We start from the raw sequence: 27,473 nt of genomic DNA, 5'->3' as shown, positions 1-27,473 counted from the left end.
TTTGAACCCACGCCTCCAGTTGGAGACATAAACCTCAGGTTTGAGGAAGGTAGTAATCCTTGAGTCTGGCGCCTAAGATCGCTCGGACATCCTGACAACGCCCAAAAAATAAGTAGCAATTCTAAATGAAACTAAAATTAGGCAAGAAATGAACCTAGTAAATCTAGTCATTTGAACAATAATTTATGAAACTGAAGATTTACAAAGGTTGTCAGAAGTAGGATTTGAACCCAAGCCTCCAATTGGAGACCAGAAACATCAGCTTTGAGGAAGCTGGTATTCCTTGAGTCTGGCGCCTCAGACCACTCGGCCATCCTGACAACTTGCAACGTAAAGTACAGAGTCCATATTAAGCTTCAATTACTCAAGAAATGTACCTTATAATTGTAGTAAGTTGAACAATGATTTTTGAAACTGAACATTTAAAAAAGTTGTCAGAAGTGGGATTTGAACCCACGCCTCCAGTTGGAGACCAGAAACCTCAGATTCGAGGAAGATAGTAATCCTTGAGTCTGGCGCCTTAGACCGCTCGGCCATCCTGACGTATATAGTAAGCACGTAGAGAGTCTAAAGTAACCTAAATTTACTCAAGAAATTAACCATATAATTATAGTTATTTGAACAATAATTCAGGAAACTTAAGTTTTCAATAGGATGTCAGAAGTGGGATTTGAACCCACGCCTCCAGTTAGAGACCAGAAACCTCAGATTAGAGGAATGTAGTAATCCTTGAGTCTGGCGCCTTAGACCGCTCGGCCATCCTGACGTATAAAATAAGCACGTAGAGAGTCTAAACTAACCTAAATTTACTCAGAAATTAACCATATAATTATAGTTATTTGAACAATAATTCAGGAAACTTAAGTTTTAAATAGGATGTCAGAAGTGGGATTTGAACCCACGCCTCCAGTTGGAGACCAGAAACCTCAGATTAGAGGAAGGTAGTAATCCTTGAGTCTGGCGCCTTAGACCGCTCGTCCATCCTGACGTATAAAGTAAGCACGTAGAGAGTCTAAACTAACCTAAATTGACTCAAGAAATTAACCACATAATTATAGTTATTTGAACAATAATTCAGGAAACTTAAGTTTTAAACAGGATGTCAGAAGTGGGATTTGAACCCACGCCTCCAGTTGGAGACCAGAAACCTCAGATTAGAGGAAGGTAGTAATCCTTGAGTCTGGCGCCTTAGACCGCTCGGCCATCCTGACGTATATAGTAAGCACGTAGAGAGTCTAAACTAACCTAAATTGACTCAAGAAATTAACCATATAATTATAGTTATTTGAACAATAATTCAGGAAACTTAAGTTTTAAATAGGATGTCAGAAGTGGGATTTGAACCCACACCTCCAGTTGGAGACCAGAAACCTCAGATTAGAGGAAGGTAGTAATCCTTGAGTCTGGCACCTTAGACCGCTCGGCCATCCTGACGTATAAAGTAAGCACGTAGAGAGTCTAAACTAACCTAAATTGACTCAAGAAATTAACCATATAATTATAGTTATTTGAACAATAATTCAGGAAACTTAAGTTTTAAATAGGATGTCAGAAGTGGGATTTGAACCCACGCCTCCAGTTGGAGACCAGAAACCTCAGATTAGAGGAAGGTAGTAATCCTTGAGTCTGGCGCCTTAGACCGCTCGGCCATCCTGACATCTATCTAAATCCAAGTGGAGAGTCTAAATTAACTTAAAATGACTCATGAAATTAACCATATAATTATAGTTATTTTAACAATAATTCAGGAAACTTAAGTTTTAAATAGATTGTCAGAAGTGGGATTTGAACCCACGCCTCCAGTTGGAGACATAAACCTCAGGTTTGAGGAAGGTAGTAATCCTTGAGTCTGGCGCCTAAGATCGCTCGGACATCCTGACAACACCCAAAAAATAAGTAGCAATTCTGAATGAAACTAAAATTAGGCAAGAAATGAACCTAGTGAATCTAGTCATTTGAACAATAATTTATGAAACTGAAGATTTACAAAGGATATCAGAAGTGGGATTTGAACCCACGCCTCCAATTGGAGACCAGAAACCTCAGCTTTGAGGAAGGTGGTAATCCTTGAGTCTGGCGCCTTGGACCACTCGGCCACCCTGACAACTTGCAAATTAAAGTACAGAGTCCAAATTAAGCTCCAATTACTCAAGAAATGTACCTTATAATTGTAGCAAGTTGAACAATGATTTTTGAAACTGAACATTTAAAAATGTTGTCAGAAGTGGGATTTGAACCCACGCCTCCAGATGGAGACCAGAAACCTCAGATTCGAGGGAGGTAGTAACCTTGAGTCTGGCGCCTTAGACCGCTCGGCCATCCTGACATCTATTTAATTCCAAGTGGAGAGTCTAAATTAACTTAAAATGACTCAAGAAATTAACCATATAATTATAGTTATTTTAACAATAATTCAGGAAACTTAAGTTTTAAATAGGTTGTCAGAAGTGGGATTTGAACCCACGCCTCCAGTTGGAGACATAAACCTCAGGTTTGAGGAAGGTAGTAATCCTTGAGTCTGGCGCCTAAGATCACTCGGACATCCTGACAACGCCCAAAAAATAAGTAGCAATTCTAAATGAAACTAAAATTAGGCAAGAAATGAACCTAGTAAATCTAGTCATTTGAACAATAATTTATGAAACTGAAGATTTACAAAGGTTGTCAGAAGTAGGATTTGAACCCAAGCCTCCAATTGGAGACCAGAAACATCAGCTTTGAGGAAGCTGGTATTCCTTGAGTCTGGCGCCTCAGACCACTCGGCCATCCTGACAACTTGCAACTTAAAGTACAGAGTCCATATTAAGCTTCAATTACTCAAGAAATGTACCTTATAATTGTAGTAAGTTGAACAATGATTTTTGAAACTGAACATTTAAAAAAGTTGTCAGAAGTGGGATTTGAACCCACGCCTCCAGTTGGAGACCAGAAACCTCAGATTCGAGGAAGGTAGTAATCCTTGAGTCTGGCGCCTTAGACCGCTCGGCCATCCTGACGTATATAGTAAGCACGTAGAGAGTCTAAAGTAACCTAAATTTACTCAAGAAATTAACCATATAATTATAGTTATTTGAACAATAATTCAGGAAACTTAAGTTTTCAATAGGATGTCAGAAGTGGGATTTGAACCCACGCCTCCAGTTAGAGACCAGAAACCTCAGATTAGAGGAATGTAGTAATCCTTGAGTCTGGCGCCTTAGACCGCTCGGCCATCCTGACGTATAAAATAAGCACGTAGAGAGTCTAAACTAACCTAAATTTACTCAGAAATTAACCATATAATTATAGTTATTTGAACAATAATTCAGGAAACTTAAGTTTTAAATAGGATGTCAGAAGTGGGATTTGAACCCACGCCTCCAGTTGGAGACCAGAAACCTCAGATTAGAGGAAGGTAGTAATCCTTGAGTCTGGCGCCTTAGACCGCTCGTCCATCCTGACGTATAAAGTAAGCACGTAGAGAGTCTAAACTAACCTAAATTGACTCAAGAAATTAACCACATAATTATAGTTATTTGAACAATAATTCAGGAAACTTAAGTTTTAAATAGGATGTCAGAAGTGGGATTTGAACCCACGCCTCCAGTTGGAGACCAGAAACCTCAGATTAGAGGAAGGTAGTAATCCTTGAGTCTGGCGCCTTAGACCGCTCGGCCATCCTGACGTATATAGTAAGCACGTAGAGAGTCTAAACTAACCTAAATTGACTCAAGAAATTAACCATATAATTATAGTTATTTGAACAATAATTCAGGAAACTTAAGTTTTAAATAGGATGTCAGAAGTGGGATTTGAACCCACACCTCCAGTTGGAGACCAGAAACCTCAGATTAGAGGAAGGTAGTAATCCTTGAGCCTGGCACCTTAGACCGCTCGGCCATCCTGACGTATAAAGTAAGCACGTAGAGAGTCTAAACTAACCTAAATTGACTCAAGAAATTAACCATATAATTATAGTTATTTGAACAATAATTCAGGAAACTTAAGTTTTAAATAGGATGTCAGAAGTGGGATTTGAACCCACGCCTCCAGTTGGAGACCAGAAACCTCAGATTAGAGGAAGGTAGTAATCCTTGAGTCTAGCGCCTTAGACCGCTCGGCCATCCTGACATCTATCTAAATCCAAGTGGAGAGTCTAAATTAACTTAAAATGACTCATGAAATTAACCATATAATTATAGTTATTTTAACAATAATTCAGGAAACTTAAGTTTTAAATAGATTGTCAGAAGTGGGATTTGAACCCACGCCTGCAGTTGGAGACATAAACCTCAGGTTTGAGGAAGGTAGTAATCCTTGAGTCTGGCGCCTAAGATCGCTCGGACATCCTGACAACACCCAAAAAATAAGTCGCAATTCTAAATGAAACTAAAATTAGGCAAGAAATGAACCTTGTAAATCTAGTCATTTGAACAATAATTTATGAAACTGAAGATTTACAAAGGTTGTCAGAAGTAGGATTTGAACCCACGCCTCCAATTGGAGACCAGAAACCTCAGCTTTGAGGAAGGTGGTAATCCTTGAGTCTGGCGCCTTGGACCACTCGGCCACCCTGACAACTTGCAAATTAAAGTACAGAGTCCAAATTAAGCTTCAATTACTCAAGAAATGTACCTTATAATTGTAGCAAGTTGAACAATGATTTTTGAAACTGAACATTTAAAAATGTTGTCAGAAGTGGGATTTGAACCCACGCCTCCAGATGGAGACCAGAAACCTCAGATTCGAGGGAGGTAGTAACCTTGAGTCTGGCGCCTTAGACCGCTCGGCCATCCTGACATCTATTTAATTCCAAGTGGAGAGTCTAAATTAACTTAAAATGACTCAAGAAATTAACCATATAATTATAGTTATTTTAACAATAATTCAGGAAACTTAAGTTTTAAATAGGTTGTCAGAAGTGGGATTTGAACCCACGCCTCCAGTTGGAGACATAAACCTCAGGTTTGAGGAAGGTAGTAATCCTTGAGTCTGGCGCCTAAGATCGCTCGGACATCCTGACAACGCCCAAAAAATAAGTAGCAATTCTAAATGAAACTAAAATTAGGCAAGAAATGAACCTAGTAAATCTAGTCATTTGAACAATAATTTATGAAACTGAAGATTTACAAAGGTTGTCAGAAGTAGGATTTGAACCCAAGCCTCCAATTGGAGACCAGAAACATCAGCTTTGAGGAAGCTGGTATTCCTTGAGTCTGGCGCCTCAGACCACTCGGCCATCCTGACAACTTGCAACTTAAAGTACAGAGTCCATATTAAGCTTCAATTACTCAAGAAATGTACCTTATAATTGTAGTAAGTTGAACAATGATTTTTGAAACTGAACATTTAAAAAAGTTGTCAGAAGTGGGATTTGAACCCACGCCTCCAGTTGGAGACCAGAAACCTCAGATTCGAGGAAGGTAGTAATCCTTGAGTCTGGCGCCTTAGACCGCTCGGCCATCCTGACGTATATAGTAAGCACGTAGAGAGTCTAAAGTAACCTAAATTTACTCAAGAAATTAACCATATAATTATAGTTATTTGAACAATAATTCAGGAAACTTAAGTTTTCAATAGGATGTCAGAAGTGGGATTTGAACCCACGCCTCCAGTTAGAGACCAGAAACCTCAGATTAGAGGAATGTAGTAATCCTTGAGTCTGGCGCCTTAGACCGCTCGGCCATCCTGACGTATAAAATAAGCACGTAGAGAGTCTAAACTAACCTAAATTTACTCAGAAATTAACCATATAATTATAGTTATTTGAACAATAATTCAGGAAACTTAAGTTTTAAATAGGATGTCAGAAGTGGGATTTGAACCCACGCCTCCAGTTGGAGACCAGAAACCTCAGATTAGAGGAAGGTAGTAATCCTTGAGTCTGGCGCCTTAGACCGCTCGTCCATCCTGACGTATAAAGTAAGTACGTAGAGAGTCTAAACTAACCTAAATTGACTCAAGAAATTAACCACATAATTATAGTTATTTGAACAATAATTCAGGAAACTTAAGTTTTAAATAGGATGTCAGAAGTGGGATTTGAACCCACGCCTCCAGTTGGAGACCAGAAACCTCAGATTAGAGGAAGGTAGTAATCCTTGAGTCTGGCGCCTTAGACCGCTCGGCCATCCTGACGTATATAGTAAGCACGTAGAGAGTCTAAACTAACCTAAATTGACTCAAGAAATTAACCATATAATTATAGTTATTTGAACAATAATTCAGGAAACTTAAGTTTTAAATAGGATGTCAGAAGTGGGATTTGAACCCACACCTCCAGTTGGAGACCAGAAACCTCAGATTAGAGGAAGGTAGTAATCCTTGAGTCTGGCACCTTAGACCGCTCGGCCATCCTGACGTATAAAGTAAGCACGTAGAGAGTCTAAACTAACCTAAATTGACTCAAGAAATTAACCATATAATTATAGTTATTTGAACAATAATTCAGGAAACTTAAGTTTTAAATAGGATGTCAGAAGTGGGATTTGAACCCACGCCTCCAGTTGGAGACCAGAAACCTCAGATTAGAGGAAGGTAGTAATCCTTGAGTCTGACGCCTTAGACCGCTCGGCCATCCTGACATCTATCTAAATCCAAGTGGAGAGTCTAAATTAACTTAAAATGACTCATGAAATTAACCATATAATTATAGTTATTTTAACAATAATTCAGGAAACTTAAGTTTTAAATAGATTGTCAGAAGTGGGATTTGAACCCACGCCTCCAGTTGGAGACATAAACCTCAGGTTTGAGGAAGGTAGTAATCCTTGAGTCTGGCGCCTAAGATCGCTCGGACATCCTGACAACGCCCAAAAAATAAGTAGCAATTCTAAATGAAACTAAAATTAGGCAAGAAATGAACCTAGTAAATCTAGTCATTTGAACAATAATTTATGAAACTGAAGATTTACAAAGGTTGTCAGAAGTAGGATTTGAACCCAAGCCTCCAATTGGAGACCAGAAACATCAGCTTTGAGGAAGCTGGTATTCCTTGAGTCTAGCGCCTCAGACCACTCGGCCATCCTGACAACTTGCAACTTAAAGTACAGAGTCCATATTAAGCTTCAATTACTCAAGAAATGTACCTTATAATTGTAGTAAGTTGAACAATGATTTTTGAAACTGAACATTTAAAAAAGTTGTCAGAAGTAGGATTTGAACCCACGCCTCCAGTTAGAGACCAGAAAGCTCAGATTAGAGGAATGTAGTAATCCTTGAGTCTGGCGCCTTAGACCGCTCGGCCATCCTGACGTATAAAATAAGCACGTAGAGAGTCTAAACTAACCTAAATTTACTCAGAAATTAACCATATAATTATAGTTATTTGAACAATAATTCAGGAAACTTAAGTTTTAAATAGGATGTCAGAAGTGGGATTTGAACCCACGCCTCCAGTTGGAGACCAGAAACCTCAGATTAGAGGAAGGTAGTAATCCTTGAGTCTGGCGCCTTAGACCGCTCGGCCATCCTGACGTATAAAGTAAGCACGTAGAGAGTCTAAACTAACCTAAATTGACTCAAGAAATTAACCACATAATTATAGTTATTTGAACAATAATTCAGGAAACTTAAGTTTTAAATAGGATGTCAGAAGTGGGATTTGAACCCACGCCTCCAGTTGGAGACCAGAAACCTCAGATTAGAGGAAGGTAGTAATCCTTGAGTCTGGCGCCTTAGACCGCTCGGCCATCCTGACGTATATAGTAAGCACGTAGAGAGTCTAAACTAACCTAAATTGACTCAAGAAATTAACCATATAATTATAGTTATTTGAACAATAATTCAGGAAACTTAAGTTTTAAATAGGATGTCAGAAATGGGATTTGAACCCACACCTCCAGTTGGAGACCAGAAACCTCTGATTAGAGGAAGGTAGTAATCCTTGAGTCTGGCACCTTAGACCGCTCGGCCATCCTGACGTATAAAGTAAGCACGTAGAGAGTCTAAACTAACCTAAATTGACTCAAGAAATTAACCATATAATTATAGTTATTTGAACAATAATTCAGGAAACTTAAGTTTTAAATAGGATGTCAGAAGTGGGATTTGAACCCACGCCTCCAGTTGGAGACCAGAAACCTCAGATTAGAGGAAGGTAGTAATCCTTGAGTCTGGCGCCTTAGACCGCTCGGCCATTCTGACATCTATCTAAATCCAAGTGGAGAGTCTAAATTAACTTAAAATGACTCAAGAAATTAACCATATAATTATAGTTATTTTAACAATAATTCAGGAAACTTAAGTTTTAAATAGATTGTCAGAAGTGTGATTTGAACCCACGCCTCCAGTTGGAGACATAAACCTCAGGTTTGAGGAAGGTAGTAATCCTTGAGTCTGGCGCCTAAGATCGCTCGGACATCCTGACAACACCCAAAAAATAAGTAGCAATTCTAAATGAAACTAAAATTAGGCAAGAAATGAACCTAGTGAATCTAGTCATTTGAACAATAATTTATGAAACTGAAGATTTACAAAGGATATCAGAAGTGGGATTTGAACCCATGCCTCCAGTTGGAGACATAAACCTCAGGTTTGAGGAAGGTAGTAATCCTTGAGACTGGCGCCTAAGATCGCTCGGACATCCTGACAACACCCAAAAAATAAGTAGCAATTCTAAATGAAACTAAAATTAGGCAAGAAATGAACCTAGTGAATCTAGTCATTTGAACAATAATTTATGAAACTGAAGATTTACAAAGGATATCAGAAGTGGGATTTGAACCCACGCCTCCAATTGGAGACCAGAAACCTCAGCTTTGAGGAAGGTGGTAATCCTTGAGTCTGGCGCCTTGGACCACTCGGCCACCCTGACAACTTAGAAATTAAAGTACAGAGTCCAAATTAAGCTCCAATTACTCAAGAAATGTACCTTATAATTGTAGCAAGTTGAACAATGATTTTTGAAACTGAACATTTAAAAAAGTTGTCAGAAGTGGGATTTGAACCCACGCCTCCAGATGGAGACCAGAAACCTCAGATTCGAGGAAGGTAGTGACCTTGAGTCTGGCGCCTTAGACCGCTCGGCCATCCTGACATCTATTTAATTCCAAGTGGAGAGTCTAAATTTACTTAAAATGACTCAAGAAATTAACCATATAATTATAGTTATTTTAACAATAATTCAGGAAACTTAAGTTTTAAATAGGTTGTCAGAAGTGGGATTTGAACCCACGCCTCCAGTTGGAGACATAAACCTCAGGTTTGAGGAAGGTAGTAATCCTTGAGTCTGGCGCCTAAGATCGCTCGGACATCCTGACAACGCCCAAAAAATAAGTAGCAATTCTAAATGAAACTAAAATTAGGCAAGAAATGAACCTAGTAAATCTAGTCATTTGAACAATAATTTATGAAAACGAAGATTGTCAGAAGTAGGATTTGAACCCAAGCCTCCAATTGGAGACCAGAAACATCAGCTTTGAGGAAGCTGGTATTCCTAGAGTCTGGCGCCTTAGACCACTCGGCCATCCTGACAACTTGCAAATTAAAGTAGAGAGTCCATATTAAGCTTCAATTACTCAAGAAATTAACCATATAATTATAGTTATTTTAACAATAATTCAGGAAACTTAAGTTTTAAATAGGTTGTAAGAAGTGGGATTTGAACCCACGCCTGCAGTTGGAGACATAAACCTCAGGTTTGAGGAAGGTAGTAATCCTTGAGTCTGGCGCCTAAGATCGCTCGGACATCCTGACAACACCCAAAAAATAAGTAGCAATTCTAAATGAAACTAAAATTAGGCAAGAAATGAACCTTGTAAATCTAGTCATTTGAACAATAATTTATGAAACTGAAGATTTACAAAGGTTGTCAGAAGTAGGATTTGAACCCACGCCTCCAATTGGAGACCAGAAACCTCAGCTTTGAGGAAGGTGGTAATCCTTGAGTCTGGCGCCTTGGACCTCTCGGCCATCCTGACAACTTGCAATTTAAAGTACAGAGTCCAAATTAAGCTCCAATTACTCAAGAAATGTACCTTATAATTGTAGCAAGTTGAACAATGATTTTTGAAACTGAACATTTAAAAATGTTGTGAGAAGTGGGATTTGAACCCACGCCTCCAGATGGAGACCAGAAACCTCAGATTCGAGGAAGGTAGTAACCTTGAGTCTGGCGCCTTAGACCGCTCGGCCATCCTGACATCTATTTAATTCCAAGTGGAGAGTCTAAATTAACTTAAAATGACTCAAGAAATTAACCATATAATTATAGTTATTTTAACAATAATTCAGGAAACTTAAGTTTTAAATAGGTTGTCAGAAGTGGGATTTGAACCCACGCCTCCAGTTGGAGACATAAACCTCAGGTTTGAGGAAGGTAGTAATCCTTGAGTCTGGCGCCTAAGATCGCTCGGACATCCTGACAACGCCCAAAAAATAAGTAGCAATTCTAAATGAAACTAAAATTAGGCAAGAAATGAACCTAGTAAATCTAGTCATTTGAACAATAATTTATGAAACTGAAGAGTTACAAAGGTTGTCAGAAGTAGGATTTGAACCCAAGCCTCCAATTGGAGACCAGAAACATCAGCTTTGAGGAAGCTGGTATTCCTTGAGTCTGGCGCCTTAGACCACTCGCCCATCCTGACAACTTGCAAATTAAAGTAGAGAGTCCATATTAAGCTTCAATTACTCAAGAAATGTACCTTGTAATTGTAGTAAGTTGAACAATGATTTTTGAAACTGAACATTTAAAAAAGTTGTCAGAAGTGGGATTTGAACCCACGCCTCCAGTTGGAGACCAGAAACCTCAGATTCGAGAAAGGTAGTAATCCTTGAGTCTGGCGCCTTAGACCGCTCGGCCATCCTGACTTATATAGTAAGCACGTAGAGAGTCTAAACTAACCTAAATTTACTCAGAAATTAACCATATAATTATAGTTATTTGAACAATAATTCAGGAAACTTAAGTTTTCAATAGGATGTCAGAAGTGGGATTTGAACCCACGCCTCCAATTGGAGACCAGAAACCTCAGATTAGAGGAAGGTAGTAATCCTTGAGTCTGGCGCCTAAGATCGCTCGGACATCCTGACAACGCCCAAAAAATAAGTAGCAATTCTAAATGAAACTAAAATTAGGCCAGAAATGAACCTAGTAAATCTAGTCATTTGAACAATAATTTATGAAACTGAAGATTTACAAAGGTTGTCAGAAGTAGGATTTGAACCCAAGCCTCCAATTGGAGACCAGAAACATCAGCTTTGAGGAAGCTGGTATTCCTTGAGTCTGGCGCCTTAGACCACTCGGCCATCCTGACAACTTGCAAATTAAAGTAGAGAGTCCATATTAAGCTTCAATTACTCAAGAAATGTACCTTATAATTGTAGTAAGTGGAACAATGATTTTTGAAACTGAACATTTAAAAAAGTTGTCAGAAGTGGGATTTGAACCCACGCCTCCAGTTGGAGACCAGAAACCTCAGATTCGAGGAAGGTAGTAATCCTTGAGTCTGGTGCCTTAGACCGCTCGGCCACCCTGACATCTATCTAAATCCAAGTGGAGAGTCTAAATTAACTTAAAATGACTCAAGAAATTAACCATATAATTATAGTTATTTTAACAATAATTCAGGAAACTGAAGTTCTATTTCATTCTTACTGACCGCCAGAGGCAGTGCTTAACACTGGATGTTATACATCGCGCATGCGCAGGTCGAGTATTTAATATCAACAAAGTCACACGTGACCGGGGATGACGTCGGGCCGCCCGTCTATATAAGGCCACGTCACTCTCCAAGATGTCCCTTGTATCTTCTCGCAGTTGCGAATACAGGTTTAGAGTAAGAGATAAGCTTGAATAAAAGCAATATAAGCCGGTGACTCTTTGCTGGTAGCCCTGCAACCGCATGGTTGGAGCCACAAATTCGTCCTCCAAGGGCTGCGATTAGTCACGCTCGGCTTTGTTTTGAACGCCGCATACCGGTGTTTTCGCCGGTGAGCTCGGCTCACGCTAGACTAACACAGCGTCTTCATCAGCTGTAGCGAGGCTGCTAAGGTATGTATTCTCTCTGTGTTAGCTTTAAAGTTAAGTAAGATAAGGGGATCCTGTTTTCGGCACCCGCTTAAGCTTACGTTTTGTTTTGTTTGCCTCACTGCATCGGAGATTGCCATTACCGGCGTTTGCTGCCTTTTGTGGCAACTTTCGTTTAAGGTAATTAAAGGCTCCCAGAGTGTTTTCGCTCGTCAGAGCGTGTACTCCCTTATTTGGAATTAAAGAGCAGAAGCTCCCCATTACGGTTGAGGCTAATGGGTAAATAAGAAAAAATATTTAATTTTGAAAAAAAAAAAACAGAACTCTGTTTTAGTTTGAGTTTCTTACGTTGAGCAGTTTGCTGCACTTTTGTTAAATTATTACTGTTGGGTGCTTTCGCCCATTAGTAACTACTTTACTCTGGGAAAATACAATTTTTTGATAGCTTATTTCCCCCAACATGTTAGGCTCACATGGTTGCCGCACTTGCATGGCCCCACTGCTAGCCCTAGATGGACATGATGAATGCCCCGCATGCCTCGGTGTGGTCCACCTGAGAGAGGGGCTATCCGACAATCAGTGCATGAATTGCAGTTTCATGCCACATGGGCTGAAAGTGGCAAGACTAGCCGAGGTGGAAGGACCTCAGGTTGAAGGTGAGCTTCCCCCGCCTGGAAGAGAACCAGTGGTACGAGTACGCTCCCCACCCAGGGCTGCCCCGCCCAGGAAGAAGGCTAGGAAGGCTGACGGTTATGCTGCCAAAGTGGACAAGCTAGTGTCAGAGTTCGCTGAGATTAAGAGTTTGCTCTATAACCTTCAGCCAGTCAGGTTGGCGTCAATCTCTCAGGCTGAGGCTCCAACTACACCAGAATGGGACGGAGATGCTCTGTCTACGAGGGCTTCCTGTAGCCAGTTCTATGAAGACAGGCCGGGACAGGGCGAGGTAGAGGCTTCTACCCAGGCTTCTGAAGGCGGCTCCCAACATGTAGGGAGTGGGTCTAGGGCAGGCTCAGAAGCTTCCCCGGCCACGGTTAAACCAGTGGTCCGAATGGCACTGGCACGCTTAGGGTTGGATGAGGCTCCAGCAGATATCGCTCCAGCTAGTGCATTCTTTAGGCGTGTCCCGCCACAAGATACTTTTTCTGTGCCTCCCTCCCAGCCATATATTGAGGAGCTTCACAGATGCTGGCCAGACCCCAGATCTCTATCTCATCACACCAGTGACAGCAGGGCCTTGGCTTCAATGCAGAATGCCAGCAAGCATGGACTAGACCGAATGCCAGCCGTAGAGCCGACCATTGCCTCCCTCATTGTGTCACCAGAGGAGGTGTTGAGGCCGAATGCCCGCTGTCCCAGGCCACAGTGTCGCATCACTGATGACCTGTTAACAAAGTGCTATGACACAGCGGCACGTATGGGCCGTATCGGGAACTCTTTGTCCCATTTAATATTGGCCCTGTCTCAATCCTTGCAATCATCCAGTGCAGATGCTTCAATGCAGAGTCTAAGTGACACGTCTTTGCAGGCATCTGCCTTCATGACTAGAGAGCTTGGTAGGCTGATGGCGTCGCTTACGCTGGCTCGCCGCCAGGTATGGCTGGCCCAGTCCCCATTATCAGAGCCATGCCAGAGGACCCTTCGCACTCTCCCCGTAGTTCCGGGAGAGCTGTTTGGCCCAGCAGCACAACAGGCCTTGGATCGTGGTATCCAGGCTAACCAGACACGGCAGCAGTTTGCTAGCCTGCGGGGAGCTGCATCCCAACCGAGGCAGCAGCCTCTACAAGGTTATGGCGCCAATCGTCCTCTGCCGCTAGCACGTCCTAGTGGTTATTCCAGGACCTCACCAGCTCCTGAGCGACCCTATCAACCCCGTCGGGCTCCCACAAGGCCAGCACCACAGGCACAGAGGGGTCGGGGGTCGGGGTTTCCCCCCTCCAGGCCCCCAAGAGGGCGTGGGGGCAGGTACTGACGGCTCATGGCCGGGCGTCGGGCGCTTCACCTAGCAGCACCTAATCTGCTGGGGAAGTTGCACTACAGACCCTTGGGTGGTGACCACGCTTTCCCAAGGGTACAATCTCCAATTCCGACGCCGGCCCCCAGTTTTCAGGGGGATCAGACTGACTACAGTCAGCGATCCCACAAGGCGACAGGCCCTCAGCCAGGAGGTATCCACCCTCCTGGAGAAGAAGGCCATCGAGATCGTAGATCCTCAGACACAGCAAGGTGGGTTTTACTCAGTGTATTTTTTAGTTCCAAAAAAAGAGGGTGGGTTTCGCCCTATACTGGACTTACGAGGGCTGAACAGTTTTCTGAAAGTATTGCCCTTTCGCATGCTAAAGACGGCGGAAGTGCTCCAGGCCGTCGCACGGCAAAGCTGGTTCACGTCAATAGATCTAAAGGATGCATACTTTCACGTTCCGATAGCACCACATCACCGGCCATACCTGCGCTTTGCATTCGAAGGGCGGGCCTACCAGTACAGGGTCCTCCCATTCGGGTTATCCCTAGCCCCACGGATCTTCACAAGGTGCATGCGGGCAGCGCTCGCACCAATGCAAGCCACCGGAATACAAATCCTCCCTTATCTGGACGATTGGCTTATTTGCGCTCCAACCCGGCAACAGGCAGAGCAGGACACCACAGCCCTCCTAGGCCATGTGGAAAGGTTGGGTCTTACAGTCAACTACGGCAAAAGTTGTCTAATACCCAGCCAACAGGTATTGTTCCTTGGCATAACCCTGGACTCCGTCCAAATGCTTGCCTTCCCGTCTCCACGGCGGGTAGAGGCCATACTCCAGATCCTCCAGCATTTTCGGGAGGACAGGAGGGTACGGTACAGCCTTTTTCTCAGGCTGTTGGGAATGTTGACGTCAGTAACGTCAATAGTGCCATTGGGCCTCCTTCACTTGCGGCCGTTCCAAGTTTGGACCAATGGCCTCCACTTAGATCCAAGGTTGCACGGATCCAGGAAAGTCAGGGTGTCCAGTCAATGCCTCCTGGCATTACAACCCTGGAGACGCAGGGCATTTCTTGCCAAAGGTGTCGCACTAGGTTCGATCCCCTCACGCCGCGAAGTGGTGGTGACCGATGCTTCGCTCTCTGGCTGGGGGGCAGTGTGGCAGCACAGGGCAGTGAGAGGGCTCTGGAGTGCGCCGCACAGGACACAGCACATAAATGTGCTCGAGCTCCGTGCTATTTATTTAGCGCTCAACCAATTCCTGCCATATTTGAGGGGCAGACTTGTTCTGGTACGATGCGACAACAAGTCAGCTGTCTACAATGTGAACCACCAAGGGGGCACAAGGTCGGCTCAGTCATTACAGGTTGCACAGCAACTTCTTGTATGGGCTCTCCCTTACTTTTCCAGCCTCAGGGCTATGTACCTTCCAGGGCCACAGAATACGGTGGCAGACTTTCTTTCACGCCAGAAACCTCCGTCGGGGGAGTGGCGACTCCACCCAGAGGTAGTAGAGGCAATTTGGAGCAAATACGGCACAGCAGAGGTAGACCTGTTTGCTTCAGAGTCCACAACACATTGCCCTCTCTGGTTCTCTCTGTCGGAGACGAGTCCGATGGGACAGGATGCCTTGGCACATCCATGGCCACGTCAACTCCTTTATTCCTTCCCGCCATTTCCACTGATAGGGTTAACTCTACACAGAGTTCAGAAGGGGAACCACAGACTCCTGCTGGTTGCCCCAAACTGGCCAGGGAGACCTTGGTTTCCAGTAATGTACAGGCTGCTAGACGGAGATCCATGGTGCCTGCCGGAGAGGCGGGACCTGCTCTCACAGCTGGGGGGCCACATCTGGCACCCCAGACCAGAGTGCCTGCAACTATGGGTTTGGCCCTTGAGGGGCCTGATCCACTTATAATGGAATGCGACCAGGAGGTAGTTCAAACCATTATGGACTCAAGAGCTCCCTCCACCAGGGCACTTTATGCTAACAGGTGGAAGATATTTGCAAAGTGGTGTGAGGTACAGAAAGAGGTACCGGAGTGTTCCTCAGTGCCAATGATACTGCGTTTTTTGCAGTCATTACTTGAAAGGAAGCTATCTGCTTCCACTTTAAGAGTCTATGTGGCTGCCATTTCATCCAGGCACATTAAGGTTGATAGCCGGACGGTGGGGTCTCATTCTTTGGTGACCCGAATTCTTAAAGGAGCCCAGCGGAGGAATCCCCCACGGGCTGTCAAGGTTCCCTCATGGGACCTACCTCTAGTACTTGGAGCCCTCCGTCTCCCCCCGTTTGAGCCCCTGGACCAGGCACCACTGAAATGGCTGTCGGCAAAGGTGGCCTTTCTTCTGGCGATCGTGTCAGCCAAGCGTGTGAGCGAACTTCATGCGTTGTCAGTGAGTGAAGAGTGTATACGCTGGAACTCAGATGGCACAGGGGTGGCACTGTGGCCTAACCCATCTTTTTTTCCAAAGAGGCTGTCTTCGGCCCACTATAATCAGGTCATAGAGCTAGCAGCTTATGGCCCCTTACACCCACCGGATGAGGAAGCTAGTTCAGCAGAACTACTCTGCCCGGTGAGAGCCTTGAGATGTTACATACAGGAAACTGCCGGTTTTCGTCAGTCTGATGGCCTGTTTGTCTGCTACGGGGGCCCGAGGAAGGGGCAAGCGCTGTCCAGACAGAGGCTTTCGAAGTGGGTGGTGGAGGTAATTGAGGAGGCATACAAGTCAAGAGGACTGCCTTTGCCTCTTAAGATCAGAGGCCATTCCACCAGGAGTGTCTCCACCACTTGGGCAGCACTACGAGGAGTGCCTCTAGGTGATATTTGTGCCGCAGCCTCCTGGGCTTCAGCGTGCACCTTTGCCCGGTTTTACAGGGTCAATGTAGCTGCTCACCACGCAGTGGCTGCAGCTGTTATTCAGGAACCCTCAGGCCCTTCCTAATAGGTGGGTACAGGATTCCTCGTGACTACGTTGGTAATGGTCATCCAGTGTTAAGCACTGCCTCTGGCGGTCAGTAAGAATGAAATAGAACCAGAGTTACGTATGTAACTACGGTTCTATGAATTCTGGATGACCGCCAGAGTTCTCTGTCACTCGGAATCTTGCGAGAAGATTCTGAAGGGACATCTTGGAGAGTGACGTGGCCTTATATAGACGGGCGGCCCGACGTCATCCCGGTCACGTGTGACTTTGTTGATATTAAATACTCGACCTGCGCATGCGCGATGGATAACATCCAGTGTTAAGCACTGCCTCTGGCGGTCATCCAGAATTCATAGAACCGTAGTTACATACGTAACTCTCGTTTTAAATAGGTTGCCAGAAGTGGGACTTTAACCCACGCCTCCAATTGGAGACCAGAAACCTCAGCTTTGAGGAAGGGGGTAATCCTTGAGTCTGGCGCCTTAGACCACTCGGCCATCCTGAAAAGTTGCAAATTAAAGTAGAGAGTCCAAATTAAGCTCCAATTACTCAAGAAATGTACCTTATAATTGTAGCAAGTTGAACAATGATTATTGAAACTGAACATTTAAAAAAGTTGTCAGAAGTGGGATTTGAACCCACGCCTCCAGTTGGAGACCAGAAACCTCAGATTCGAGGAAGGTAGTAATCCTTGAGTCTGGTGCCTTAGACCGCTCGGCCACCCTGACATCTATCTAAATCCAAGTGGAGAGTCTAAATTAACTTAAAATGACTCAAGAAATTAACCATATAATTATAGTTATTTTAACAATAATTCAGGAAACTGAAGTTCTATTTCATTCTTACTGACCGCCAGAGGCAGTGCTTAACACTGGATGTTATACATCGCGCATGCGCAGGTCGAGTATTTAATATCAACAAAGTCACACGTGACCGGGGATGACGTCGGGCCGCCCGTCTATATAAGGCCACGTCACTCTCCAAGATGTCCCTTGTATCTTCTCGCAGTTGCGAATACAGGTTTAGAGTAAGAGATAAGCTTGAATAAAAGCAATATAAGCCGGTGACTCTTTGCTGGTAGCCCTGCAACCGCATGGTTGGAGCCACAAATTCGTCCTCCAAGGGCTGCGATTAGTCACGCTCGGCTTTGTTTTGAACGCCGCATACCGGTGTTTTCGCCGGTGAGCTCGGCTCACGCTAGACTAACACAGCGTCTTCATCAGCTGTAGCGAGGCTGCTAAGGTATGTATTCTCTCTGTGTTAGCTTTAAAGTTAAGTAAGATAAGGGGATCCTGTTTTCGGCACCCGCTTAAGCTTACGTTTTGTTTTGTTTGCCTCACTGCATCGGAGATTGCCATTACCGGCGTTTGCTGCCTTTTGTGGCAACTTTCGTTTAAGGTAATTAAAGGCTCCCAGAGTGTTTTCGCTCGTCAGAGCGTGTACTCCCTTATTTGGAATTAAAGAGCAGAAGCTCCCCATTACGGTTGAGGCTAATGGGTAAATAAGAAAAAATATTTAATTTTGAAAAAAAAAAAACAGAACTCTGTTTTAGTTTGAGTTTCTTACGTTGAGCAGTTTGCTGCACTTTTGTTAAATTATTACTGTTGGGTGCTTTCGCCCATTAGTAACTACTTTACTCTGGGAAAATACAATTTTTTGATAGCTTATTTCCCCCAACATGTTAGGCTCACATGGTTGCCGCACTTGCATGGCCCCACTGCTAGCCCTAGATGGACATGATGAATGCCCCGCATGCCTCGGTGTGGTCCACCTGAGAGAGGGGCTATCCGACAATCAGTGCATGAATTGCAGTTTCATGCCACATGGGCTGAAAGTGGCAAGACTAGCCGAGGTGGAAGGACCTCAGGTTGAAGGTGAGCTTCCCCCGCCTGGAAGAGAACCAGTGGTACGAGTACGCTCCCCACCCAGGGCTGCCCCGCCCAGGAAGAAGGCTAGGAAGGCTGACGGTTATGCTGCCAAAGTGGACAAGCTAGTGTCAGAGTTCGCTGAGATTAAGAGTTTGCTCTATAACCTTCAGCCAGTCAGGTTGGCGTCAATCTCTCAGGCTGAGGCTCCAACTACACCAGAATGGGACGGAGATGCTCTGTCTACGAGGGCTTCCTGTAGCCAGTTCTATGAAGACAGGCCGGGACAGGGCGAGGTAGAGGCTTCTACCCAGGCTTCTGAAGGCGGCTCCCAACATGTAGGGAGTGGGTCTAGGGCAGGCTCAGAAGCTTCCCCGGCCACGGTTAAACCAGTGGTCCGAATGGCACTGGCACGCTTAGGGTTGGATGAGGCTCCAGCAGATATCGCTCCAGCTAGTGCATTCTTTAGGCGTGTCCCGCCACAAGATACTTTTTCTGTGCCTCCCTCCCAGCCATATATTGAGGAGCTTCACAGATGCTGGCCAGACCCCAGATCTCTATCTCATCACACCAGTGACAGCAGGGCCTTGGCTTCAATGCAGAATGCCAGCAAGCATGGACTAGACCGAATGCCAGCCGTAGAGCCGACCATTGCCTCCCTCATTGTGTCACCAGAGGAGGTGTTGAGGCCGAATGCCCGCTGTCCCAGGCCACAGTGTCGCATCACTGATGACCTGTTAACAAAGTGCTATGACACAGCGGCACGTATGGGCCGTATCGGGAACTCTTTGTCCCATTTAATATTGGCCCTGTCTCAATCCTTGCAATCATCCAGTGCAGATGCTTCAATGCAGAGTCTAAGTGACACGTCTTTGCAGGCATCTGCCTTCATGACTAGAGAGCTTGGTAGGCTGATGGCGTCGCTTACGCTGGCTCGCCGCCAGGTATGGCTGGCCCAGTCCCCATTATCAGAGCCATGCCAGAGGACCCTTCGCACTCTCCCCGTAGTTCCGGGAGAGCTGTTTGGCCCAGCAGCACAACAGGCCTTGGATCGTGGTATCCAGGCTAACCAGACACGGCAGCAGTTTGCTAGCCTGCGGGGAGCTGCATCCCAACCGAGGCAGCAGCCTCTACAAGGTTATGGCGCCAATCGTCCTCTGCCGCTAGCACGTCCTAGTGGTTATTCCAGGACCTCACCAGCTCCTGAGCGACCCTATCAACCCCGTCGGGCTCCCACAAGGCCAGCACCACAGGCACAGAGGGGTCGGGGGTCGGGGTTTCCCCCCTCCAGGCCCCCAAGAGGGCGTGGGGGCAGGTACTGACGGCTCATGGCCGGGCGTCGGGCGCTTCACCTAGCAGCACCTAATCTGCTGGGGAAGTTGCACTACAGACCCTTGGGTGGTGACCACGCTTTCCCAAGGGTACAATCTCCAATTCCGACGCCGGCCCCCAGTTTTCAGGGGGATCAGACTGACTACAGTCAGCGATCCCACAAGGCGACAGGCCCTCAGCCAGGAGGTATCCACCCTCCTGGAGAAGAAGGCCATCGAGATCGTAGATCCTCAGACACAGCAAGGTGGGTTTTACTCAGTGTATTTTTTAGTTCCAAAAAAAGAGGGTGGGTTTCGCCCTATACTGGACTTACGAGGGCTGAACAGTTTTCTGAAAGTATTGCCCTTTCGCATGCTAAAGACGGCGGAAGTGCTCCAGGCCGTCGCACGGCAAAGCTGGTTCACGTCAATAGATCTAAAGGATGCATACTTTCACGTTCCGATAGCACCACATCACCGGCCATACCTGCGCTTTGCATTCGAAGGGCGGGCCTACCAGTACAGGGTCCTCCCATTCGGGTTATCCCTAGCCCCACGGATCTTCACAAGGTGCATGCGGGCAGCGCTCGCACCAATGCAAGCCACCGGAATACAAATCCTCCCTTATCTGGACGATTGGCTTATTTGCGCTCCAACCCGGCAACAGGCAGAGCAGGACACCACAGCCCTCCTAGGCCATGTGGAAAGGTTGGGTCTTACAGTCAACTACGGCAAAAGTTGTCTAATACCCAGCCAACAGGTATTGTTCCTTGGCATAACCCTGGACTCCGTCCAAATGCTTGCCTTCCCGTCTCCACGGCGGGTAGAGGCCATACTCCAGATCCTCCAGCATTTTCGGGAGGACAGGAGGGTACGGTACAGCCTTTTTCTCAGGCTGTTGGGAATGTTGACGTCAGTAACGTCAATAGTGCCATTGGGCCTCCTTCACTTGCGGCCGTTCCAAGTTTGGACCAATGGCCTCCACTTAGATCCAAGGTTGCACGGATCCAGGAAAGTCAGGGTGTCCAGTCAATGCCTCCTGGCATTACAACCCTGGAGACGCAGGGCATTTCTTGCCAAAGGTGTCGCACTAGGTTCGATCCCCTCACGCCGCGAAGTGGTGGTGACCGATGCTTCGCTCTCTGGCTGGGGGGCAGTGTGGCAGCACAGGGCAGTGAGAGGGCTCTGGAGTGCGCCGCACAGGACACAGCACATAAATGTGCTCGAGCTCCGTGCTATTTATTTAGCGCTCAACCAATTCCTGCCATATTTGAGGGGCAGACTTGTTCTGGTACGATGCGACAACAAGTCAGCTGTCTACAATGTGAACCACCAAGGGGGCACAAGGTCGGCTCAGTCATTACAGGTTGCACAGCAACTTCTTGTATGGGCTCTCCCTTACTTTTCCAGCCTCAGGGCTATGTACCTTCCAGGGCCACAGAATACGGTGGCAGACTTTCTTTCACGCCAGAAACCTCCGTCGGGGGAGTGGCGACTCCACCCAGAGGTAGTAGAGGCAATTTGGAGCAAATACGGCACAGCAGAGGTAGACCTGTTTGCTTCAGAGTCCACAACACATTGCCCTCTCTGGTTCTCTCTGTCGGAGACGAGTCCGATGGGACAGGATGCCTTGGCACATCCATGGCCACGTCAACTCCTTTATTCCTTCCCGCCATTTCCACTGATAGGGTTAACTCTACACAGAGTTCAGAAGGGGAACCACAGACTCCTGCTGGTTGCCCCAAACTGGCCAGGGAGACCTTGGTTTCCAGTAATGTACAGGCTGCTAGACGGAGATCCATGGTGCCTGCCGGAGAGGCGGGACCTGCTCTCACAGCTGGGGGGCCACATCTGGCACCCCAGACCAGAGTGCCTGCAACTATGGGTTTGGCCCTTGAGGGGCCTGATCCACTTATAATGGAATGCGACCAGGAGGTAGTTCAAACCATTATGGACTCAAGAGCTCCCTCCACCAGGGCACTTTATGCTAACAGGTGGAAGATATTTGCAAAGTGGTGTGAGGTACAGAAAGAGGTACCGGAGTGTTCCTCAGTGCCAATGATACTGCGTTTTTTGCAGTCATTACTTGAAAGGAAGCTATCTGCTTCCACTTTAAGAGTCTATGTGGCTGCCATTTCATCCAGGCACATTAAGGTTGATAGCCGGACGGTGGGGTCTCATTCTTTGGTGACCCGAATTCTTAAAGGAGCCCAGCGGAGGAATCCCCCACGGGCTGTCAAGGTTCCCTCATGGGACCTACCTCTAGTACTTGGAGCCCTCCGTCTCCCCCCGTTTGAGCCCCTGGACCAGGCACCACTGAAATGGCTGTCGGCAAAGGTGGCCTTTCTTCTGGCGATCGTGTCAGCCAAGCGTGTGAGCGAACTTCATGCGTTGTCAGTGAGTGAAGAGTGTATACGCTGGAACTCAGATGGCACAGGGGTGGCACTGTGGCCTAACCCATCTTTTTTTCCAAAGAGGCTGTCTTCGGCCCACTATAATCAGGTCATAGAGCTAGCAGCTTATGGCCCCTTACACCCACCGGATGAGGAAGCTAGTTCAGCAGAACTACTCTGCCCGGTGAGAGCCTTGAGATGTTACATACAGGAAACTGCCGGTTTTCGTCAGTCTGATGGCCTGTTTGTCTGCTACGGGGGCCCGAGGAAGGGGCAAGCGCTGTCCAGACAGAGGCTTTCGAAGTGGGTGGTGGAGGTAATTGAGGAGGCATACAAGTCAAGAGGACTGCCTTTGCCTCTTAAGATCAGAGGCCATTCCACCAGGAGTGTCTCCACCACTTGGGCAGCACTACGAGGAGTGCCTCTAGGTGATATTTGTGCCGCAGCCTCCTGGGCTTCAGCGTGCACCTTTGCCCGGTTTTACAGGGTCAATGTAGCTGCTCACCACGCAGTGGCTGCAGCTGTTATTCAGGAACCCTCAGGCCCTTCCTAATAGGTGGGTACAGGATTCCTCGTGACTACGTTGGTAATGGTCATCCAGTGTTAAGCACTGCCTCTGGCGGTCAGTAAGAATGAAATAGAACCAGAGTTACGTATGTAACTACGGTTCTATGAATTCTGGATGACCGCCAGAGTTCTCTGTCACTCGGAATCTTGCGAGAAGATTCTGAAGGGACATCTTGGAGAGTGACGTGGCCTTATATAGACGGGCGGCCCGACGTCATCCCGGTCACGTGTGACTTTGTTGATATTAAATACTCGACCTGCGCATGCGCGATGGATAACATCCAGTGTTAAGCACTGCCTCTGGCGGTCATCCAGAATTCATAGAACCGTAGTTACATACGTAACTCTCGTTTTAAATAGGTTGCCAGAAGTGGGACTTTAACCCACGCCTCCAATTGGAGACCAGAAACCTCAGCTTTGAGGAAGGGGGTAATCCTTGAGTCTGGCGCCTTAGACCACTCGGCCATCCTGAAAAGTTGCAAATTAAAGTAGAGAGTCCAAATTAAGCTCCAATTACTCAAGAAATGTACCTTATAATTGTAGCAAGTTGAACAATGATTATTGAAACTGAACATTTAAAAAAGTTGTCAGAAGTGGGATTTGAACCCACGCCTCCAGTTGGAGACCAGAAACCTCAGATTAGAGGAAGGTAGTAATCCTTAAATCTGGCACCTTAGACCGCTCGGCCATCCTGACAACACCCAAAAAATAAGTAGCAATTCTAAATGAAACTAAAATTAGGCAAGAAATTAACCTTATAATTGTAGCAAGTTGAACAATGATTTTTGAAACAGAGATTATAGTTATTTTAACAATAATTCAGGAAACTTAAGTTTTAAATAGGTTGTCAGAAGTGGGATTTGAACCCACTCCTCCAGTTGGAGACACAAACCTCAGGTTGGAGGAAGGTAGTAATCCTTGAGTCTGGCGCCTAAGATCGCTCGGACATCCTGACAACGCCCAAAAAGTAAGTAGCAATTCTAAATGAAACTAAAATTAGGCAGCTCACCACGCAGTGGCTGCAGCTGTTATTCAGGAACCCTCAGGCCCTTCCTAATAGGTGGGTACAGGATTCCTCGTGACTACGTTGGTAATGGTCATCCAGTGTTAAGCACTGCCTCTGGCGGTCAGTAAGAATGAAATAGAACCAGAGTTACGTATGTAACTACGGTTCTATGAATTCTGGATGACCGCCAGAGTTCTCTGTCACTCGGAATCTTGCGAGAAGATTCTGAAGGGACATCTTGGAGAGTGACGTGGCCTTATATAGACGGGCGGCCCGACGTCATCCCGGTCACGTGTGACTTTGTTGATATTAAATACTCGACCTGCGCATGCGCGATGGATAACATCCAGTGTTAAGCACTGCCTCTGGCGGTCATCCAGAATTCATAGAACCGTAGTTGCATACGTAACTCTCGTTTTAAATAGGTTGCCAGAAGTGGGACTTTAACCCACGCCTCCAATTGGAGACCAGAAACCTCAGCTTTGAGGAAGGGGGTAATCCTTGAGTCTGGCGCCTTAGACCACTCGGCCATCCTGAAAAGTTGCAAATTAAAGTAGAGAGTCCAAATTAAGCTCCAATTACTCAAGAAATGTACCTTATAATTGTAGCAAGTTGAACAATGATTATTGAAACTGAACATTTAAAAAAGTTGTCAGAAGTGGGATTTGAACCCACGCCTCCAGTTTGAGACCAGAAACCTCAGATTAGAGGAAGGTAGTAATCCTTAAATCTGGCGCCTTAGACCGCTCGGCCATCCTGACAACACCCAAAAAATAAGTAGCAATTCTAAATGAAACTAAAATTAGGCAAGAAATTAACCTTATAATTGTAGCAAGTTGAACAATGATTTTTGAAACAGAGATTATAGTTATTTTAACAATAATTCAGGAAACTTAAGTTTTAAATAGGTTGTCAGAAGTGGGATTTGAACCCACGCCTCCAGTTGGAGACACAAACCTCAGGTTGGAGGAAGGTAGTAATCCTTGAGTCTGGCGCCTAAGATCGCTCGGATATCCTGACAACGCCCAAAAAGTAAGTAGCAATTCTAAATGAAACTAAAATTAGGCAGCTCACCACGCAGTGGCTGCAGCTGTTATTCAGGAACCCTCAGGCCCTTCCTAATAGGTGGGTACAGGATTCCTCGTGACTACGTTGGTAATGGTCATCCAGTGTTAAGCACTGCCTCTGGCGGTCAGTAAGAATGAAATAGAACCAGAGTTACGTATGTAACTACGGTTCTATGAATTCTGGATGACCGCCAGAGTTCTCTGTCACTCGGAATCTTGCGAGAAGATTCTGAAGGGACATCTTGGAGAGTGACGTGGCCTTATATAGACGGGCGGCCCGACGTCATCCCGGTCACGTGTGACTTTGTTGATATTAAATACTCGACCTGCGCATGCGCGATGGATAACATCCAGTGTTAAGCACTGCCTCTGGCGGTCATCCAGAATTCATAGAACCGTAGTTACATACGTAACTCTCGTTTTAAATAGGTTGCCAGAAGTGGGACTTTAACCCACGCCTCCAGTTGGAGACATAAACCTCAGGTTTGAGGAAGGTAGTAATCCTTGAGTCTGGCGCCTAAGATCGCTCGGACATCCTGACAACACCCAAAAAATAAGTAGCAATTCTAAATGAAACTAAAATTAGGCAAGAAATGAACCTAGTAAATCTAGTCATTTGAACAATAATTTATGAAACTGAAAATTTACAAAGGTTGTCAGAGGTGGGATTTGAACCCACGCCTCCAATTGGAGACCAGAAACCTCAGCATTGAGGAAGGTAGTAATCCTTGAGGCTAGCGCCTTAGACCACTCTGCCATCCTGACATCTTGTAAATTAAAGTAGAGAGTCCAAATTAAGCTCCAATTACTCAAGAAATGTACCTTAAAATTGTAGCAAGTTGAACAATGATTTTTGAAACTGAACATTTAAAAAAGTTATCAGAAGTGGGATTTGAACCCACGCCTCCAGATGGAGACCAGAAACCTCAGATTCGAGGAAGGTAGTTATACTTGAGCCTGGCGCCTTAGACCACTCGGCCATCCTGACGTATATATTAAGCACGTAGAGAGTCTAAACTAACCTAAATTGACTCAAGAAATTAACCATATAATTATAGTTATTTGAACAATAATTCAGGAAACTTAAGTTTTAAATAGGTTGTCAGAAGTGGGATTTGATCCCACGCCTCCAGTTGGAGACATAAACCTCAGGTTTGAGGAAGGTAGTAATCCTTGAGTCTGGCGCCTAAGATCGCTCGGACATCCTGACAACGCCCAAAAAATAAGTAGCAATTCTGAATGAAACTAAAATTAGGCAAGAAATGAACCTTATAATTGTAGCAAATTGAACAATGATTTTTGAAACTGAACATTTAAAAAATTTGTCAGAAGTGGGATTTGAACCCACGCCTCCAGATGGAGACCAGAAACCTCCGATTAGAGGAAGGTAGTAATCCTTGAGTCTGGCGCCTTAGACCGCTCGGCCAACCTGACATCTATTTAATTCCAAGTGGAGAGTCTAAATTAACTTAAAATGACTCAAGAAATTAACCATATAATTTTAGTTATTTTAACAATAATTCAGGAAATTTAAGTTTTAAATAGGTTGTCAGAAGTGGGATTTGAACCCACGCCTCCAGTTGGAGACACAAACCTCAGGTTTGAGGAAGGTAGTAATCCTTGAGTCTGGCGCCTAAGATCGCTCGGACATCCTGACAACGACCAAAAAATAAGTAGCAATTCTAAATGAAACTAAGATTAGGCAAGAAATGAACATGGTAAATCTAGTCATTTGAACAATAATTTATGAAACTGAAGATTTACAAAGATTGTCAGAAGTGGGATTTGAACCCGCGCCTCCAATTGAAACCAGAAACCTCAGCTTTGAGGAAGGTGGTAATCTTTGAGTCTGGCGCCTTAGACCACTCGGCCATACAGACAACTTGCAATTTAATGTAGAGAGTCCAAATTAAGCTTAAATTACTCAAGAAATGTACCTTATAATTGTAGCAAGTTGAACAATGATTTTTGAAACTGAACATTTAAAAATGTTGTCAGAAGTGTGATTTGAACCCACGCCTCCAGATGGAGACCAGAAACCTCAGATTCGAGGAAGGTAGTAATCCTTGAGTCTGGCGCCTTAGACCGCTCGGCCATCCTGACATCTATCAAATCCAAGTGGAGAGTCTAAATAAACTTAAAATGACTCAAGACATTAACCATATTATTATAGTTATTTTAACTATAATTCAGGAAACTTCAGTTTTAAATAGGTTGTCAGAAGTGGGATTTGAACCCCCGCCTCCAGTTGGAGACATAAACCTCAGGTTTGAGGAAGGTAGTAATCCTTGAGTCTGGCACCTAAAATCGCTCGGACATCCTGACAACACCCAAAAAATAAGTAGCAATTCTAAATGAACCTAAAATTAGGCAAGAAATGAACCTAGTAAATCTAGTCATTTGAACAATAATTTATGACGCTGAAAATTT

At 45.1% G+C, this 27,473-nt stretch overlaps 37 non-coding genes across 37 annotated transcripts; all 37 read right to left on the bottom strand.

Moving 5' to 3' along the window:
- Window positions 1-432: 432 nt before the first annotated feature.
- trnal-caa (transfer RNA leucine (anticodon CAA)) lies at window positions 433-543 on the bottom strand. The gene is made up of 2 exons: window positions 506-543; window positions 433-478 (listed from the first exon to the last, which is right to left on the bottom strand). It is a non-coding gene; the product is annotated as a tRNA-Leu (tRNA).
- A 112-nt stretch (window positions 544-655) lies between these two features.
- On the bottom strand, window positions 656-766 carry trnal-caa (transfer RNA leucine (anticodon CAA)). Its single transcript has 2 exons — window positions 729-766; window positions 656-690 (listed from the first exon to the last, which is right to left on the bottom strand). It is a non-coding gene; the product is annotated as a tRNA-Leu (tRNA).
- Window positions 767-877: 111 nt separating this feature from the next.
- On the bottom strand, window positions 878-988 carry trnal-caa (transfer RNA leucine (anticodon CAA)). Its single transcript has 2 exons — window positions 951-988; window positions 878-923 (listed from the first exon to the last, which is right to left on the bottom strand). It is a non-coding gene; the product is annotated as a tRNA-Leu (tRNA).
- Window positions 989-1,100: 112 nt separating this feature from the next.
- Window positions 1,101-1,211, bottom strand: trnal-caa (transfer RNA leucine (anticodon CAA)). The gene is made up of 2 exons: window positions 1,174-1,211; window positions 1,101-1,146 (listed from the first exon to the last, which is right to left on the bottom strand). It is a non-coding gene; the product is annotated as a tRNA-Leu (tRNA).
- Window positions 1,212-1,323: 112 nt separating this feature from the next.
- trnal-caa (transfer RNA leucine (anticodon CAA)) lies at window positions 1,324-1,434 on the bottom strand. The gene is made up of 2 exons: window positions 1,397-1,434; window positions 1,324-1,369 (listed from the first exon to the last, which is right to left on the bottom strand). It is a non-coding gene; the product is annotated as a tRNA-Leu (tRNA).
- Window positions 1,435-1,546: 112 nt separating this feature from the next.
- On the bottom strand, window positions 1,547-1,657 carry trnal-caa (transfer RNA leucine (anticodon CAA)). The gene is made up of 2 exons: window positions 1,620-1,657; window positions 1,547-1,592 (listed from the first exon to the last, which is right to left on the bottom strand). It is a non-coding gene; the product is annotated as a tRNA-Leu (tRNA).
- Window positions 1,658-1,993: 336 nt separating this feature from the next.
- On the bottom strand, window positions 1,994-2,104 carry trnal-caa (transfer RNA leucine (anticodon CAA)). Its single transcript has 2 exons — window positions 2,067-2,104; window positions 1,994-2,039 (listed from the first exon to the last, which is right to left on the bottom strand). It is a non-coding gene; the product is annotated as a tRNA-Leu (tRNA).
- Window positions 2,105-2,216: 112 nt separating this feature from the next.
- Window positions 2,217-2,326, bottom strand: trnal-caa (transfer RNA leucine (anticodon CAA)). Its single transcript has 2 exons — window positions 2,289-2,326; window positions 2,217-2,251 (listed from the first exon to the last, which is right to left on the bottom strand). It is a non-coding gene; the product is annotated as a tRNA-Leu (tRNA).
- A 559-nt stretch (window positions 2,327-2,885) lies between these two features.
- Window positions 2,886-2,996, bottom strand: trnal-caa (transfer RNA leucine (anticodon CAA)). The gene is made up of 2 exons: window positions 2,959-2,996; window positions 2,886-2,931 (listed from the first exon to the last, which is right to left on the bottom strand). It is a non-coding gene; the product is annotated as a tRNA-Leu (tRNA).
- A 112-nt stretch (window positions 2,997-3,108) lies between these two features.
- Window positions 3,109-3,219, bottom strand: trnal-caa (transfer RNA leucine (anticodon CAA)). Its single transcript has 2 exons — window positions 3,182-3,219; window positions 3,109-3,143 (listed from the first exon to the last, which is right to left on the bottom strand). It is a non-coding gene; the product is annotated as a tRNA-Leu (tRNA).
- A 111-nt stretch (window positions 3,220-3,330) lies between these two features.
- trnal-caa (transfer RNA leucine (anticodon CAA)) lies at window positions 3,331-3,441 on the bottom strand. The gene is made up of 2 exons: window positions 3,404-3,441; window positions 3,331-3,376 (listed from the first exon to the last, which is right to left on the bottom strand). It is a non-coding gene; the product is annotated as a tRNA-Leu (tRNA).
- A 112-nt stretch (window positions 3,442-3,553) lies between these two features.
- On the bottom strand, window positions 3,554-3,664 carry trnal-caa (transfer RNA leucine (anticodon CAA)). The gene is made up of 2 exons: window positions 3,627-3,664; window positions 3,554-3,599 (listed from the first exon to the last, which is right to left on the bottom strand). It is a non-coding gene; the product is annotated as a tRNA-Leu (tRNA).
- Window positions 3,665-3,776: 112 nt separating this feature from the next.
- Window positions 3,777-3,887, bottom strand: trnal-caa (transfer RNA leucine (anticodon CAA)). Its single transcript has 2 exons — window positions 3,850-3,887; window positions 3,777-3,811 (listed from the first exon to the last, which is right to left on the bottom strand). It is a non-coding gene; the product is annotated as a tRNA-Leu (tRNA).
- A 112-nt stretch (window positions 3,888-3,999) lies between these two features.
- trnal-caa (transfer RNA leucine (anticodon CAA)) lies at window positions 4,000-4,110 on the bottom strand. The gene is made up of 2 exons: window positions 4,073-4,110; window positions 4,000-4,045 (listed from the first exon to the last, which is right to left on the bottom strand). It is a non-coding gene; the product is annotated as a tRNA-Leu (tRNA).
- Window positions 4,111-4,669: 559 nt separating this feature from the next.
- trnal-caa (transfer RNA leucine (anticodon CAA)) lies at window positions 4,670-4,779 on the bottom strand. Its single transcript has 2 exons — window positions 4,742-4,779; window positions 4,670-4,704 (listed from the first exon to the last, which is right to left on the bottom strand). It is a non-coding gene; the product is annotated as a tRNA-Leu (tRNA).
- Window positions 4,780-5,338: 559 nt separating this feature from the next.
- trnal-caa (transfer RNA leucine (anticodon CAA)) lies at window positions 5,339-5,449 on the bottom strand. Its single transcript has 2 exons — window positions 5,412-5,449; window positions 5,339-5,384 (listed from the first exon to the last, which is right to left on the bottom strand). It is a non-coding gene; the product is annotated as a tRNA-Leu (tRNA).
- A 112-nt stretch (window positions 5,450-5,561) lies between these two features.
- trnal-caa (transfer RNA leucine (anticodon CAA)) lies at window positions 5,562-5,672 on the bottom strand. Its single transcript has 2 exons — window positions 5,635-5,672; window positions 5,562-5,596 (listed from the first exon to the last, which is right to left on the bottom strand). It is a non-coding gene; the product is annotated as a tRNA-Leu (tRNA).
- Window positions 5,673-5,783: 111 nt separating this feature from the next.
- trnal-caa (transfer RNA leucine (anticodon CAA)) lies at window positions 5,784-5,894 on the bottom strand. Its single transcript has 2 exons — window positions 5,857-5,894; window positions 5,784-5,829 (listed from the first exon to the last, which is right to left on the bottom strand). It is a non-coding gene; the product is annotated as a tRNA-Leu (tRNA).
- Window positions 5,895-6,006: 112 nt separating this feature from the next.
- On the bottom strand, window positions 6,007-6,117 carry trnal-caa (transfer RNA leucine (anticodon CAA)). Its single transcript has 2 exons — window positions 6,080-6,117; window positions 6,007-6,052 (listed from the first exon to the last, which is right to left on the bottom strand). It is a non-coding gene; the product is annotated as a tRNA-Leu (tRNA).
- Window positions 6,118-6,229: 112 nt separating this feature from the next.
- On the bottom strand, window positions 6,230-6,340 carry trnal-caa (transfer RNA leucine (anticodon CAA)). The gene is made up of 2 exons: window positions 6,303-6,340; window positions 6,230-6,275 (listed from the first exon to the last, which is right to left on the bottom strand). It is a non-coding gene; the product is annotated as a tRNA-Leu (tRNA).
- A 112-nt stretch (window positions 6,341-6,452) lies between these two features.
- On the bottom strand, window positions 6,453-6,563 carry trnal-caa (transfer RNA leucine (anticodon CAA)). Its single transcript has 2 exons — window positions 6,526-6,563; window positions 6,453-6,498 (listed from the first exon to the last, which is right to left on the bottom strand). It is a non-coding gene; the product is annotated as a tRNA-Leu (tRNA).
- Window positions 6,564-7,122: 559 nt separating this feature from the next.
- Window positions 7,123-7,233, bottom strand: trnal-caa (transfer RNA leucine (anticodon CAA)). The gene is made up of 2 exons: window positions 7,196-7,233; window positions 7,123-7,157 (listed from the first exon to the last, which is right to left on the bottom strand). It is a non-coding gene; the product is annotated as a tRNA-Leu (tRNA).
- A 111-nt stretch (window positions 7,234-7,344) lies between these two features.
- On the bottom strand, window positions 7,345-7,455 carry trnal-caa (transfer RNA leucine (anticodon CAA)). Its single transcript has 2 exons — window positions 7,418-7,455; window positions 7,345-7,390 (listed from the first exon to the last, which is right to left on the bottom strand). It is a non-coding gene; the product is annotated as a tRNA-Leu (tRNA).
- Window positions 7,456-7,567: 112 nt separating this feature from the next.
- Window positions 7,568-7,678, bottom strand: trnal-caa (transfer RNA leucine (anticodon CAA)). The gene is made up of 2 exons: window positions 7,641-7,678; window positions 7,568-7,613 (listed from the first exon to the last, which is right to left on the bottom strand). It is a non-coding gene; the product is annotated as a tRNA-Leu (tRNA).
- A 112-nt stretch (window positions 7,679-7,790) lies between these two features.
- On the bottom strand, window positions 7,791-7,901 carry trnal-caa (transfer RNA leucine (anticodon CAA)). Its single transcript has 2 exons — window positions 7,864-7,901; window positions 7,791-7,836 (listed from the first exon to the last, which is right to left on the bottom strand). It is a non-coding gene; the product is annotated as a tRNA-Leu (tRNA).
- Window positions 7,902-8,013: 112 nt separating this feature from the next.
- Window positions 8,014-8,124, bottom strand: trnal-caa (transfer RNA leucine (anticodon CAA)). The gene is made up of 2 exons: window positions 8,087-8,124; window positions 8,014-8,059 (listed from the first exon to the last, which is right to left on the bottom strand). It is a non-coding gene; the product is annotated as a tRNA-Leu (tRNA).
- Window positions 8,125-8,683: 559 nt separating this feature from the next.
- trnal-caa (transfer RNA leucine (anticodon CAA)) lies at window positions 8,684-8,794 on the bottom strand. Its single transcript has 2 exons — window positions 8,757-8,794; window positions 8,684-8,729 (listed from the first exon to the last, which is right to left on the bottom strand). It is a non-coding gene; the product is annotated as a tRNA-Leu (tRNA).
- A 112-nt stretch (window positions 8,795-8,906) lies between these two features.
- trnal-caa (transfer RNA leucine (anticodon CAA)) lies at window positions 8,907-9,016 on the bottom strand. The gene is made up of 2 exons: window positions 8,979-9,016; window positions 8,907-8,941 (listed from the first exon to the last, which is right to left on the bottom strand). It is a non-coding gene; the product is annotated as a tRNA-Leu (tRNA).
- A 995-nt stretch (window positions 9,017-10,011) lies between these two features.
- trnal-caa (transfer RNA leucine (anticodon CAA)) lies at window positions 10,012-10,121 on the bottom strand. Its single transcript has 2 exons — window positions 10,084-10,121; window positions 10,012-10,046 (listed from the first exon to the last, which is right to left on the bottom strand). It is a non-coding gene; the product is annotated as a tRNA-Leu (tRNA).
- A 559-nt stretch (window positions 10,122-10,680) lies between these two features.
- trnal-caa (transfer RNA leucine (anticodon CAA)) lies at window positions 10,681-10,791 on the bottom strand. Its single transcript has 2 exons — window positions 10,754-10,791; window positions 10,681-10,726 (listed from the first exon to the last, which is right to left on the bottom strand). It is a non-coding gene; the product is annotated as a tRNA-Leu (tRNA).
- A 558-nt stretch (window positions 10,792-11,349) lies between these two features.
- Window positions 11,350-11,460, bottom strand: trnal-caa (transfer RNA leucine (anticodon CAA)). Its single transcript has 2 exons — window positions 11,423-11,460; window positions 11,350-11,395 (listed from the first exon to the last, which is right to left on the bottom strand). It is a non-coding gene; the product is annotated as a tRNA-Leu (tRNA).
- Window positions 11,461-17,452: 5,992 nt separating this feature from the next.
- Window positions 17,453-17,563, bottom strand: trnal-caa (transfer RNA leucine (anticodon CAA)). The gene is made up of 2 exons: window positions 17,526-17,563; window positions 17,453-17,498 (listed from the first exon to the last, which is right to left on the bottom strand). It is a non-coding gene; the product is annotated as a tRNA-Leu (tRNA).
- A 5,992-nt stretch (window positions 17,564-23,555) lies between these two features.
- On the bottom strand, window positions 23,556-23,666 carry trnal-uaa (transfer RNA leucine (anticodon UAA)). The gene is made up of 2 exons: window positions 23,629-23,666; window positions 23,556-23,601 (listed from the first exon to the last, which is right to left on the bottom strand). It is a non-coding gene; the product is annotated as a tRNA-Leu (tRNA).
- Window positions 23,667-24,626: 960 nt separating this feature from the next.
- Window positions 24,627-24,737, bottom strand: trnal-uaa (transfer RNA leucine (anticodon UAA)). The gene is made up of 2 exons: window positions 24,700-24,737; window positions 24,627-24,661 (listed from the first exon to the last, which is right to left on the bottom strand). It is a non-coding gene; the product is annotated as a tRNA-Leu (tRNA).
- Window positions 24,738-25,920: 1,183 nt separating this feature from the next.
- On the bottom strand, window positions 25,921-26,031 carry trnal-caa (transfer RNA leucine (anticodon CAA)). The gene is made up of 2 exons: window positions 25,994-26,031; window positions 25,921-25,955 (listed from the first exon to the last, which is right to left on the bottom strand). It is a non-coding gene; the product is annotated as a tRNA-Leu (tRNA).
- A 335-nt stretch (window positions 26,032-26,366) lies between these two features.
- On the bottom strand, window positions 26,367-26,477 carry trnal-caa (transfer RNA leucine (anticodon CAA)). Its single transcript has 2 exons — window positions 26,440-26,477; window positions 26,367-26,401 (listed from the first exon to the last, which is right to left on the bottom strand). It is a non-coding gene; the product is annotated as a tRNA-Leu (tRNA).
- A 558-nt stretch (window positions 26,478-27,035) lies between these two features.
- Window positions 27,036-27,146, bottom strand: trnal-caa (transfer RNA leucine (anticodon CAA)). Its single transcript has 2 exons — window positions 27,109-27,146; window positions 27,036-27,070 (listed from the first exon to the last, which is right to left on the bottom strand). It is a non-coding gene; the product is annotated as a tRNA-Leu (tRNA).
- Between the last annotated feature and the right edge of the window lie 327 nt (window positions 27,147-27,473).

This window comes from Gadus morhua, chromosome 9, assembly GCF_902167405.1.
Source record: "Gadus morhua chromosome 9, gadMor3.0, whole genome shotgun sequence".
NCBI classification, from domain to species: Eukaryota; Metazoa; Chordata; class Actinopteri; order Gadiformes; family Gadidae; genus Gadus; species Gadus morhua.
This window is presented reverse-complemented; position numbering and strand designations above follow the sequence as displayed.